Raw genomic sequence first — 10928 nt, 5'->3', positions numbered from 1 at the left:
TATTTACTTATTCACCATGTCTGGCAACTCTACACTATGTGACTAACCCTACGAATGTCCTTTTCACAAATAAAGGAAATAAGAATGAGCATTAACATTTGCCCAAGTTCCCTCCTGTAGCATAGGATAGAGCTAGAGGAATCATCTGTTCCGCGGGTTGAAATGCAGGCTGTTCACTGCACCCAAAAGATGGCTTTTATAGTAGGTGGGGCTAGTTAGGTCCTAAAGAAACCTCACAAGCTCTAGAGGAAACCGAGGAATCCTGCAAACCAGAACACCACCCAGGATGTGTTAAAGCCTGCATTTAGATACGGAATCATCCAACCATATACATGCACTCTCCATCCAGGAACGAATGCAAGCTTCCTTTAGTCAATCTCCATTAAACACATAGCATGCGGCAGCCAAAGAGGCTCAGCCTTCTGCATCAGTGTCCCAACTAAAATGCAAGAAAGAACTACAGCTTAAGTCCATGGGTTGCCCCACTGCACCTCCCTGCTCTGAGAGACCAACCTAATTGGAAAAAATACCTGGTGTCTGTTTTTGCTCTTCCTTCTAGTAATCCTCCGGAAGATCTAGGGACAGCTTCATGACAGACCTCCCTGTCTCCCACTTCTATAATTGGATGAATGGTCGTCCTCTCCTGAAATAATGGGAAAAGTTGGACACTGACAGTGGCTCGCTCAACTGTTACTCCACCTAGGATAAGTATCATGTAAACAATGCACTGAACTGGGAGAAAGTTTCTTAAAATACATATTTTTGTTGACTTTAATTTTATTTGAAAGGGAGTAAAGAAGTATTTCATCTGCTGATTCACTCCCTAAACGCTTGCAATAGCTGGGACTGGGCCAGGCTACAGCCAGGAACCCAGAACTCCATTCAGGTCTCCCATGTGGGTAGCAGGGACTACTTGAGCCCTCACCTTCTGCCTCCCAGTGTGTACATTAGCAAGTAGATATATCAGAAGTAGAATAGCTGATGGGGCCGGCGCCGTGGCTCAATAGGCTAATCCTCCACCTTGCGGCGCCGGCACACCGGGTTCTAGTCCCGGTTGGGGCGCCGGATTCTGTCCCGGTTGCCCCTCTTCCAGGCCAGCTCTCTGCTGTGGCCAGGGAGTGCAGTGGAGGATGGCCCAGGTGCTTGGGCCCTGCACCCCATGGGAGACCAGGAAAAGCACCTGGCTCCTGGCTCCTGCCAGGATCAGCGCGGTGCGCCGGCTGCAGCGGCGGCCATTGGAGGGTGAACCAACGGCAAAGGAAGACCTTTCTCTCTCTGTCTCTCTCTCTCTCACTGTCCACTCTGCCTGTCAAAAAAAAAAAAAAAAAAAAAAAAAAAAAGAAGTAGAATAGCTGAGATGTGAATCAGGCACCCTGATAAGGAATGCAGGTGTCCCAAGCAGCAACGTAACTGCTGTAACAAATGCCTGCCCCAGAGAAGCTTTTTAAAATACCATTCCAAGATAGTTGTCTTCAGATTGGATCAACATTTAAGCCATACCACAAGGTAAAGGGTTTGGACTGGTTTCTCTTACTTAACAATCCTTGGCTCCTATCCCCAGAGTTTGGGATGACAAGAAGGTTGAAGATTATACAAATAACGAGGCTATTGAAAAAAAAGAATACCAGTGTTTCCAATCAGGTTCTAGGCTGAAAAGTTCAACCTTTCAAAAGTTAACTGCAGCACTCCAGCCAAATCCAGTAGCAGTGCATATTGATGTTGGATACAGAAATAATACAATAATAATAACCTTTCAGCAATGTTTGCTATGTGCCAGACATTGGTCTAATTGCTTTACTGGCGTTAACTCATTTTACTCCTCAGAATCCTGAGATAAGCACAAAGATTCTTAATTTACATATGAAGAATCAGGCACAGAGCTATGCTGGTTTCCCACCCTTGAAACTCTCATGGTCTCTTGGGAAAGAAAACAGCTATACAACCAACTGTGACAGAAGTCAGGAAGGTAACAATGCTGTAGAAGCACAGAGGGAAGCAGGATTGCAGAGAGCTCAAGAGAGGCCTTTGAAAGGTAGGGCTTGAAGGAGGACTAGGATTTTGCCCTAAGAAAAACAAGCATGGGCAAGAATTTTTTTTTTTTTTCCCACAGGCAGAGTGGACAGTGAGAGAGAGAGAGAAAGGTCTTTCTTTGCCGTTGGTTCACCCTCCAATGGCTGCTGCGGCCAGTGCGCTGCGGCCAGCGCACCGCGCTGATCCGAAGGCAGGAGTCAGGTGCTTCTCCTGGTCTCCCATGGGGTGCAGGGCCCAAGCACTTGGGCCATCCTCCACTGCACTCCCTGGCCACAGCAGAGAGCTGGCCTGGAAGAGGGGCAACGGCAACCGGGACAGAATCCGGCACCCCAACCGGGACTAGAACCTGGTGTGCCGGCGCCACAAGGCGGAGGATTAGCCTGTTGAGCAAGAATTTTTTTTAACTATTTATTTGGAAGTCAAAGAGGAAGAGACAGATTCCAAATGCTTGTTCATTTCCCAGATGGCTGCAACAGGATTGGGCCAGACCAAAGCCAGGAGCTTCATTTTGGTCTCCAGTGTGGGTGACAGGGGCCTAGACACTTGGGCCATATTCTGTTGCTTTTCCCAGGCCATTAGCAGTGAGCTGGATCAGAAGTGGAGCAGCCGGGACAGGGACTGGCACCCACATGGATGCCGGCATGCCTGGCACCAGCTTTACTGCTACACAACAATGCTGGCCCCACAAGAACATGTTAGAAGTAGCGGCAGTTGTCGGGGCCTGGCTGTGAAAGGTATGTGAAGCTCAGGGTTCCCTGAGAGCTACAGTAGAATCCAGAGGAACCAAGTGATGACAGCTTGGAGAAGAATCCTTGGAAGGTTTGTGAAGATCAGGAGAAGGCTAGCATTAACCCTTGGTTTCAGAAAAATAATTGGAGATGACAGCAGCTGGAGGCAGAAGGATCCGTTAAGAAGATGCTATAATGCTCAAGGAGAGGGATGTTTTAGTCATTCATAGAAATGCTAGAGGCACCAGGATTCAGAGATAAACACCCACCGGGGTCCCTGGCTCTTGAGATTTGCATTCTGGTAAGGGAAGGCAAGCAACACACAATAATATAATTCAGAGAGTGTAAAGAATCATGTAGGAAATCAGCAAGGAGATACAGAATTACTGAGAGTCATGGGTGTGAATGCAAAGAATGGGAAGCCCAGAGGCACAGCCATCTTAGGCCTCATGAGCCCTACCTGAACCATGAGTTGCCCATGAACTGCCCAGCAACGCCCCAGCCAGTGGAGACCCAGGAGAAAGGGAAGCAAAGCGGGGTTGGGAGAGTTCATGTCCTATAGGGTTCTGGTAAGTAACGCCTCTGCAATGGTCAGTGAGGCTGCAACATAGGCATAACCCGGTTTGGAGCCATATTATGTGGTTTATGACTTACATTATTACTCCTCACCATTTTCAATAAAACTTTGCCATTTTACTCTTTAATTCTTAAAAGATTACATTTTCCCTGAGATCTGAATGATGCGAAGGAGTCAACCAAAGAGTAGACCTCAGTAGGGTAAAGATTCTGTTCAATCCAAAGCCCTGAGGCTGGAAGGAACTTGCTGTCTCAAGTAACTGAAAGCCAATGTCACTGAGCAGGGGAGCAACGCAGGTGTCCTTCAGCCAAATCCTGCAGAAATACCTGCTGTTAAATGGTTGGGTGTATTATTTGTTGCAGAGAGGAAGAACACGCTATTGGGAACTATGGGGTGTCTCGGGAAAAGAATGCTAACTTCAGGGTCTGATTGGAGATATAGGGCATGTGAAAGGATGTAGACATTTGTTCTAGTTTGGTTGTCAGTAAGTGGGGACAAGTCGGTATTTTATGGGTGGTACAGTGACTTTGCTTTAACCTGTGCTTAGACAAAATTATGAAGTAAGCTTTTTTTTTCCTTTTATCATGTTCTCAGTGTAATTTCTGAAGTTGTCATTTTATGAACTTGTTTAGGCTCACTGGGCTGTGAGCCTCAGACCAGCGTATAGTAACGTTGCAGTTCCAGCTGTGAACATCAGGTCAATTCTGGATGCCAGAGCCTACGCTTGGTTTCTTTCTCACTGCTAACAAGATTATGCATGGAAAGGGATCTAGATTTTATTCCAATTGCTGGACAGACAACAGGTGTACGACTGATAGAAAATCAGTCTATGGTTAGTGTTGCCATTTGCAACAAACAATTGGTAGATTTAAAAAAAAAAAGTGAGGATTGTAGAATCACCCTTACTTTCTAACAGCATCTAATTCAGAGCAAAACTATGCCTCGTTAAATCCTTTGTGAAAATTAACTAACCCAAGTCTAAGTCCGATCTAATGCTTCCTTATTGAGGTACTGCGGGGTCCCCCATGATGCCTCCCTCCTTGCAATGCACCAATAAACTCAGGTGTTGTCCTGGTGGTCTTTGGCTACAGGGCATCAGCACTGCAAAGACATATTTCTAAAAATTTAAGTAGTAACGTAACAGAGAGGCTACAGACAGGTGAGTTTATAGAGACAAGAGTGTGGAAACAGAAACTCTAGATGAAGAGAATCTGAATTAAGGCAGTAATGTGGGTGTGGAGGAAAGAAGACAGCTCTGAAAGACATGACAGGGGATTTGGCCTGGGAGGGGTTTTGGGAAGAAGGATGATGACTTTCAGGAAGAGAGGAACCAGAGAGCACACGCTCTCCACAGCTATGAGGACAGTGAATCAACCAGGCAGGGAACAAGAGCAGAGCAGGAGACTGAAAGTCTGGTCTTTAACTACTGTATTCTGAACTGAACATGGAAGCCAGGAAGCATGGGGGAAGGAGTGGAGAATGAGTGACTGTGACTCAGGCTGGAGCTCATTTCTGAAAGGCCTTGACAATCAGGCTAACGAATCGAGATCTCATTCTGTAGATTTAGATCAGTGACCTTCTTAAAGTCAGCAATAATAAGACCAAGATAAGAAGGAAGGAAAGGGGAGATAATCCTTGTCCAAATCTAAATCCAGAGCCCACTCTGATTCTGGGCGTCCCCAGAGCAATAACAGACCTAAAGCATGCGTGTCAGGAAAGTGCTCACTCTCCATCTCCCAACTTGGGCAAAGTTGGATTTCATTTTATTGTGATTTTTTTTTTCTCTATCTGCACTTCCAGTCCTTCTCCATATGATTAACTCAGGTCAAACCCCATGTCCTCTTCCTTGTGAAAATGTCTGATCCATAGCTCTATACCACTGCTCTCTCCCTTTCATGAATGTGCCTTATATATCGTCTACTATCACTTCTGCTTCTTCTACTGATAATTACCGATTCCTACCACTGCTACTGGCAATAAGAATAATATTGAGCCCTGACACTGAAAGAAGTGTTTTGCTCCTAACAGCTCTTTGCAGTTACATAATTTAGCTCTGCTAAAAATTGCAGAGCTGATAATTGGCAGAGCAGGGATTTAAATTGAGGTATATGGATATGCAAGCCATATTTATTCTTTGCATAACTATAATACTCCTTAAAACATTGTGTATTTGTGTGTATGCCTCTCTCCTGCTGGAGTACAGGCTCTTGGAGGCGTGTCTTCCCTGGCATATGGTAGGTCCTTACCAAATGTTACCTGGATAAGTGGAGGAAAGGAATGCGGTTGCTGTGTCATGGAATAAACATAATGATGTTTGTATGGCACACTGGGGTAAGCTGAGTGAACTGAGTGAATCTGGATTCCAGGAAGAAGCTACTCCAGGTCAGAGGGAAATGGACCATGGTAGGTACTGTGTCTGGCAGCCTCAGTACATACTTGGGTTACCGTGGTTTTGAAGAGACTAATACATCTTGGATACCTGTCAGGTAGTTTGTGCTTTATATCAGGGAGGGAATTAATATTTTAGGCTTATGAGCCCATAAGATCTCTATTACAAGCATTTAACTCTGCCATTGTAACATGCAAGCAGTTAGAGGCAATGCATAAATGAATGAGTATGGCTGTGTTCCAACAAAACTGTTTACAAGAGGCACCTGGCCTGTAGACCATGTTTGTTGACCCCAGTTTTATATGAATATATGTTTCAGAGACTATATCCTTCTTCTCTCAGCACTGTTTTTAATTTTGATGAAATTCAGTGTGTATTAATTTGTTAGTTTATGGATTGTGCTTTTGGTGTCATATATAAAAATCTCTGTCTAACCCAAAGTCACAAAGATTATTTGTCCTTTCTTTCCTCCTTCATTTATCTTTGACACTTAGTAAAGGATTATTTTTTGTGGAGAATGAATGAATCTTTTTTAACAATGAGTGAATGAATGAATGATTTAAATTAAAAAAGGAGAGTTCTTTCTTCCTTTTGATTCCACCCAACCTAGTTTTCCCAAACCATGAATCTCAACAGAAATTCCTAGAATTTAGATCAGCTTTCTGAGCTCCCAAGCTGGCTGCTTGGTTTACCTGTATTTTAGTAATTCGCGATCTTTCAACGGTACAACATATTCTATTTACAACATACACACTGCGCCGATCCGAAGCCAGGAGCCAGGTGCTTCCTCCTGGTCTCCCATGCGGGGGCAGGGCCCAAGCACTTGGGCCATCCTCCACTGCCTTCCCCAGGCCACAGCAGAGAGCTGGACTGGAAGAGGAGCAACCAGGACAGAATCTGGTTCCCCAACCAGGACTAGAACCCAGGGTGCCGGTGGAGGATTAGCCAAGTGAGCCGCGGCACCGGCCACACACTGCACTTTTACCTACACCCTCAATCTGCCTTAAAAAAAAAAAAATTTACTGCAACAAAATTTTTAAATTAAGTTCAAATTTATTTTTCATGCTCAATTTTTTGGCAACCAGACAATCTCTGGTTTAGTTCAGCCTTTCTCCTTGGGGTAAAGAGAATAATGCTTAGCAAGGATGGCATTTGGACCAAGGCTAACTCTATGGATAGCGAGATTGGGCTAGAGAGAAGGAGTGGGCTTAGGGGGTGGGGCTCACTGGTTTACGAAGTCCACCCTGGTGAGTCTCCTCCCACCAAAGTGCAACTTGGTATTCATTTCTCTTTATTTTTTTAAAAAACATACATTATTTAATGTAACTACATATCTTACAAGATCTTGAAAAATGAGTTCATTAAAAGGGAATATAATGGGGCCAGTGCTGTGGTGTAGTAGGCTAATAACCACCTGTGGTGCTGGCATCCCATATGGGTGCCAGTTCGTGTCCTGGCTGCTCCTCTTCGGATCCAGCTCTCTGCTGTGGCCTGGGAAAGCAGTAGAAGATGGCCCAAGTCCTTGGGCCCCTGCACCTGTGTGGGAGACATGGAGGAAGCTCCTGGTTTGTGGCTTCAGATGGGCTCAGCTCTGGCTGTTGTGGCCATTTGGGGAGTGAATCAGAGGATAGAAGACCTTTCTCTGTCTCTTGTCAGTAACTACCTCTCAAATCAATAAATCTTTAAAAAAAAAAAAAAAGATTATAAAAGTAGAAAACTAAAGTCGATTTAGCAAAAAAAAAAAAAAAAAAAATGGTGGAGAGGACCAAAAATTGATACTAAGCTCTCTGGGAGCTGAAATAGAGGAAGACCACTGTTTTTGTTTTTAATTGTGACATCCCTAAGAACATTTTATAAGCACCAGAGCTGCTGCAGTACTCTGTTTTATTTGACTTACATTGTCACTTAGATAGCAGCAACCAGCTGTCCAAGAGGAGCTTATTCTGGGAAAGACATTGCGTAATGCCCAAGGAACAACTCCCTGATAGTACTCCAGCCGTCTCCATTCTGTCATCAGCGGGGATGGAATTACTGTAGCTTCTCCACCCTGTTACTCAGAGTTCTAGAAGGAATCTGGGGACCTGATGGCCACAAAATGCTATGATAGTTCCCTTTCTCATCCTTTTTATTTGTCTTTTCATTTATTTAATATAGGAGTGGACATTTGGTACAGCAATTAAGACGCTGCTTCAGACACCTACATTCCAGATCAGAGTGCTTGGGATCAAGTTCTGGCTCCACTTCTGATTCCAACTTCCTGCTAATGTGCACAAGGGGAAGTGATGACTCAAGTGGTTGGATCCCGGGCTCCCAGTTAAAATACTTGCCTAGAATATTTTGAAACAGTGAAAACTGAGTCTTATTTATCTTTGTATTTACCATAACACTTACACTGGGGAAACAGGGCTTAAAACTGCTTTATTAATAAAATAATAATATCTTTAAGAATCCCAAAGGGGTAGGCAGAGTAAAAGAACTTGATAGCTTGGTCCTGTCTCCTGGATCCTCACAAGGCCCCTTCTGATTTCCTTTTTTTTTTTTTTTTTTTTTTTTGACAGGCAGAGTGGACAGTGAGAGAGAGAGAGAGACAGAGAGAAAGCTCTTCCTTTTGCCGTTGGTTCACCCTCCAATGGCTGCCGCGGCCAGCGCACTGCAGCCGGCACACCGTACCTTCTCCTGGTCTCCCATGGGGTGCAGGGCCCAAGGACTTTGGCCATCCTCCACTGCACTCCCGGGCCACAGCAGAGAGCTGGCCTGGAAGAGGGGCAACCGGGACAGAATCTGGCGCCCCGGCCGGGACTAGAACCCGGTGTGCCGGCGCCACTAGGTGGAGGATTAGCCCATTGAGCCATGGCGCCGACCTCTGATTTCCTTTCATTCATTCAGCAAACATTTAGAGCATTGCTGATGCTGAGCTCTGGCAATGGCTACAAAAAGCACAACACCAAAAGAGCTTATGGTCACGCTGGATAAAGAACTCATGCAAAATGACATATTCATATTAACAAGCTGCCAAGGGAATTAAGAGAAATAAGAGAGGAGTTATTTCTCAGAGATGGAAGGTTTGCATGGAAAGAGGGAGTGGGCAGACAGAAGCATACTCTCTGGGGAAGTGACATTTGAAATGGGTCTTGATTGATGACCCATATTTCATCAGTAAAAGGCATACACAGACATTGATATGTTCTGTTGAGGGACCTGTGTGTGGAACACAGTGGGCATGCAGGGAGAGGGGAACTAGGAGCCAGCCATCACTGGGTCAGGCCCCAGTGGCAGATAGTGGCGTGTAAAGGTAAAACTGGTGGATATTCCAGTTTACAGCCATTGTGCCATGAAATGATTAGTAGTACCTCCTTTAAGTCTCAATTGCTGTCCAGATTTGGATTATAAACTATATGGCCACCCTACTGACAGAATGGTGCATTCTTTCCTCTCCCTTCTTTTGTATCCCAGGCCAAAGCCTTCTATTCTACCCTGGGCTCCACCTCATCTCTCTCAGTGTGGGGGCAAAGACTGTAGAACATGGAGTGGGGAGCTCTTCCAGGCACTGAACTGAGACCATCAGAAAAGGGCATTCAGTTGCTGTTGAAAGGATCCTCCTAGACCAGCAGAACTGAACAAATTTGAACAGATGCCTGGCTGAGGCCAGCATGAGTCTGGTGCACCCCTTCCAGCATTGGACCAAGCTGTGTTCCTTTCTGGGAAAACCCTCTTCTCTTTTTGACATCTAATCTTTCTTCAAGACCAGCTGAAATCCCATCCCCTCCCAAGAAACCTTACCAAACCTCTCACAGAAATTGTGTCTCTCATTTAGTTTCCCATAGAGTCTTGTCTGAAGCTGTGTCACGTTTCCACAAGCAGTAATTGGTATTTTGTGTGCATGTACCCCACTCATCTGTGAGCCCTGATCAGACATCTTTGTGCATTTGGTGGCACCACTATCAGGTGACAGCTCAAGGTGACAGACCAGGCACAGTAGCAGGGGATTTCCTTGTATCTTGTCTAATCACTGCAATAATTCTCATGACACCAGCTTTATGATTACCCATAGTTTATGGATGATAAATTCTTTATTAATTCCATGACAGGTGAGACAATTTGCCCCTGGTCACAGAGCTAGCAACTAGCTGTGCTGGGACTTGAACTCAGGTCTGTCTGATTTGACTCAGGAGTCTTACTCTCAAAGCAGTGGCAAATGATCATAGATTTGAATTTTCATTTAGAAAGGTTACGGACTTTTCCAAGATGCTTTGCATGTAATAGCTCATATAATCTTCCCAATTGACCTATAAATTTGAAAAGCTGGCCTATTTTATCAAGGACTAAACTGAGGCACTAGGAAAAATTGCAAGAGACCAGTGTTTGACCCAGAACAGGCTCATAGTTTCCTTACTACGTTAAGCTGCCGTGCCCTGTAAAAGCCACTTAACTTCTTTGATCTTCAGTTTCCTCTCTGCTAAAATAGGGATATTCTTAGTGCCTAATTAACATCATTTTCAAAGAATGGTGTGAAATTGGTTCCAGTATTGTGGCACAGTGGGTTAAATTGCCACCTGTGACACTGGTATCCCATATGAGCATCAACCCAAGTCCTGGCTATTGTACTTCCAATCCAGCTCCCTGCTAATGTGCCTGAGAAAAGCTAAAGAAGATGCCCAAGTGCTTTGGCCACTGCCATGCATATGAGAGACCTGGATGGAGTTCCTGGCTCCTGGATTCTAGCTGTCCCAGCCCTGGACATGGTGGCTATTTAGGGAGTGAACCAGCAGATGGGAGCTCACTCTCCCTCTCTCTCTCACTGCCTCTCCCTCTCTCTCTGTAACACTGCCTTTCAAATAAATAAATAAGTAAGTAAGTAAATCTTTTGGAAAAAACTAATTAAATGAAATGATCTTTGCAAAGGCATATTCCAAATATTTAATACATACTACACGTTGCTATACTAAATAGTTGAGTCAGACAAATTTCAATTTATCATGTGACTTTGAGCAAGTTTATTAACCTGCTCTGGGCCACAGTTTTTTCCTCCATAAAACAGGATTTATGGTACCTTAGAGTTGGTGGAGATTAAATGAAAAACTTTTAATAAGTTGTTATATACATGGGGGAAATGTCTGTAAGTGGCAGTGACCTGCATCAGGAGGAGACTCAGGACAGTCATCAATCCATTGGTCCCTAACCAACAGTTTGCTAATGTGCTATC

The sequence above is a fragment of the Oryctolagus cuniculus genome, chromosome 1 (assembly GCF_964237555.1).
Source record: "Oryctolagus cuniculus chromosome 1, mOryCun1.1, whole genome shotgun sequence".
Lineage (NCBI taxonomy): Eukaryota > Metazoa > Chordata > Mammalia > Lagomorpha > Leporidae > Oryctolagus > Oryctolagus cuniculus.
The sequence above is the reverse complement of the archived record's forward strand: the minus strand, read 5'-3'. Positions refer to the sequence as shown.